The following is a 3,647-nucleotide window of genomic DNA, read 5'->3' as shown; positions in this document are numbered from 1 at the left end:
TTATTTTATTGTAGTAAATATGTTTCTCTAGAAAAAAAATTAAAGATGTGGTCGTTTATTAGTGGTAATCATGAGGATGGTAGTCCTCTTTACCACAGAGAATTGTTCCCTGCAATAATGAATATTGGAAATAGGATGGGAACAGAGCAAAAAGCAAGACTACTGCAGGGGTGGTGATCTGAGGGCCACTGCTATTCCAGAACTTTAGGCTTTAGGGACCTGAGCTGCCTTCACTGAGATATGAAGGGAGATGGTGGCCAAGGTGGTAGCAGTGGTTTTGATGGAGACAGACAGTGGGCAGTAATAGGAACAAGACCATCATACTCTGAAATTTTATATTTCTCACGTCAGCACTAGTTAAACATCGACTGAAAATCTGTAGTTTCAGCATTAGTCAAGCATGAATTGCAGAATCTGTATTGTTGACCAGTTCATCAGCCAAATGTGATGGAAAACTATTGTGCTTTAAGAAATGATGAGCAGAATACCCTCAGAAAAATGTGGAAAGACGCATAAACTGATACAAAGTGAAATGAGCAAAACCAGGAGAATGACTTAGCTATTCTCAACAATACAATAATCCAAGACAATTCCAAAGGATTTAGGATGAAAAGTGCTATCCATCTCCAGAGAAAGAATTGATGGAATATGAATATAGATTGAATCATAGTTTTTAACTTTATTTTTCGTTGCAGGTTTTGTTTTGGCTTTGGTTTTCTTTCACTAGGACCTAATACAGAAATGTTTGCATGACTGCTCATTTATAACATATCAAATTGCTTGTCTTTTTAAGGGGGAGAAAAAGGAGAGAGGGAGATAATTTGGAACTCAAAAATTTTTTTAAATGTTTAAAATTATTATTACATGTAATTGGGGAAAATAAAATAATCTTTAAATTTTTTAAAGAAAAAAACTGAGTCAAGACTTTTAATCTTGTGATCAAAACACTTCATATATAAGATGAATTCAAAGGTTTCTTCCTAGGTGCATGATGTCTTCAGCCCTAATTATGCATATTTTAATTTCTTGTATTTGTTTCATTGGAAATCCATCATTTGATCAGCTTTTCAAAAACTTTGGTTTAGTATTGTATACTTTTCCTGACTTGTGTTCCTTCTTATTCATTTGTCTTTCTTGAAACAACTCAGTTTTTACTATTAAAGTTATCTGTACTAAAAAATGAAAAAAAGGATGATTTCAGAGAAAGTTGGGAGGACTTTGTGGGATTCTGGGAAGAACTGATAGAGTGAAAGCAGAAACAGGAGAATATATATATATATATAAAACTTTATAGATGATCATGCATAATTACAGAAGGCATATAATGAATGCTAACCGTTACAAGGCAGAAGGCTGATGAGCTAAATATGAGCAATGAAATACATAGTTTTGGACATGGTAAATTTGGGAATCTCACTGAACTATGTCTATTTGTCACATGGATTTTTTTCTTTTTTTTTTCTCCCTTTAGTCTGGGTGGGAGAAGATAGGAAGGAGAGACGTTTATTAATTGAAAAATTTAATTTTTTAGAACCTCACTATTAACCTGAGGGAAAGAAGATATAATAAATATAAGAGGTTAGGTACACCAATGTGTTTTTGCATCGTATCATGTTATCCTTTACTTAGTCATACCAGGGGTATTCTGATATAGTAAAACCATTGGATCAGAAGAGATTTTATTGCTGCTTTGACACTTACAAATTATGTGACCTTCCATAAGGCAAATTTTACTTTTCAAACCTCAAGTTTTCACAACTGTAAAATATACATATCTTTACCAACTTCATTAGGTAATTGTGAGAAAATACTTTCATAAATCTTTGGAATGCTACTGAGGATGATTATGCTGAAAAAAAGAAGTAAAATTAGCTAAAAGGGATGGTAAAATAGCATTAGATAATATAATAATAGCTATCATTTATGTGATTAAAGAATTGGAGGAGAAAAAAAAACAATCCTTTTTACCATGTTCTGTCTTTTGCACAATGTCAAGCAGAATTAAAATACTGTTTTTCCAATTAAAAAAAAAAAGAATTGGAAGAGGGAAGGGCAATTTTTAAGAACATATTGGGATTTTAGTTTCTCTGTGTATAGACAGACCTTTCATACTTCCCTCTGTATTGGGGCTCTTAGTCTATTGTTGAGCACTTTAAAAGAATATATTTTGAAAGCTCTATTTCAATATAATTGATGTCCTTTGCAATCCCATGTATTTTATTTTTTATGAATTTAAAAATATTCTGAGAAGGGGCCCATGGGCTTCATTCCACTGTTGCATGGGGTTTTCTACACACATGTGCCTGCAGTTAAGGCCTGATTTAGATGACCAAATGTGCAATTTATAGTTTTAGAGAATTGTGAGGGAACTTCAAGAGAGTTTAAAAGATCTATTCTTTAGCACACATCTAGTATAACACCTCAGCCAGGGGGCTGGCTTTAGGAAGATCAAATGGATAAAAACGACAATTGTGTTTGGCAGTTGGTTTACAGGGTTGTTACCCACATTTTATTTATTTTTCTAAACTCTTAACTTCCTTCCATCTTCGAATCAATACTAGGTATTTGTTCCAAGGCAGAATAATGGTAAGGGCTAGGCAATGACTTGCCCAGGGTCACACAGCTGGGAAGTATCTGAGGTCATATTTGAACCCAGGATCTCCTGTCTCTGGCCCTGGTTCTCAATCCACTGAGCACCCAGCTGCCCCCTTACCCACATTTTAAAGATGAGGAAACTGGGACTCGTCAATCTCCCTTGTTGGTAGGGCCAGGTGAGGAAGGGTAATGGAGCTCCAGCCAGCACCACAGAACGTGCTGTCTCTCTTGACCCTGTCAACGTTCAGCTGAAGGGCTGTGAGGTTTGCAAAACCTTTTACACCCATTTACCACTTCTGAGTCTCAACAATTCGGTGAGGTCCACAGCCAGAACCTCTGTATGCCGCCCTGCAGGCAGAAGAAGAAACTACTGCTAAAGCGACTTAATAAGGAGAGTAGGCTGGCAAAGCGCTTCCGGCAAAATTTATCAGAGAACCAAGTGGAATAATGGGAAATCGGTGTGACCCCCATTTTATAGATGAAGAAACTGAGGCTGGTAGAAGTAAAGTGCTAGCTCCTTCGGGCAGCCAGGAACTTGAATGCAGGCCTACTCAGGGCTGAAACGCACTAAGGACACAGGCCGTAGTGAAGTGAAGCCCTCTGGGAGAAGGGGCGGGAGGAACCTGAGGCCCGACCCAGAGGTAAGCCCCGCCCTCCCAAGGAGAAAAGGCGGGTCGAGGCGGGAGGTCAACTGCTCCTCAGGCTGGGAGGAGGGGAAGAAGAGAGGGTGGGGAAAAAGTGTGTAGTAACGGCTACGCACGCGCAGAACGAAGGCACGATGGGGGGGGAGGGGAGAATGAATGGGAGCCCACCGCCTCGAGGCGGCCGGAAGTGGAGGCTCTGAGGCCCGCCCCCTCGCGACCGTTCACGCAGGCGGCTTCCCGGTCTGACTTCTTCCCACCACGGTCGCCTGTGACTGGACAGAACCTCCCCAGTGACGACGGAGCCAAGGGCGTCGACTACGTCATCCCGTGACTGTGCTTGAGGGGAGGGGGCGAGAAAGGGAGGGGAAAAAAAATAAAGGGTGCGCCTGCGCATTCATCAGCAGAGCC

This window comes from Gracilinanus agilis, chromosome 6, assembly GCF_016433145.1.
Source record: "Gracilinanus agilis isolate LMUSP501 chromosome 6, AgileGrace, whole genome shotgun sequence".
Taxonomy (NCBI): domain Eukaryota; kingdom Metazoa; phylum Chordata; class Mammalia; order Didelphimorphia; family Didelphidae; genus Gracilinanus; species Gracilinanus agilis.
Note: the sequence above shows the minus strand (reverse complement) of the source record.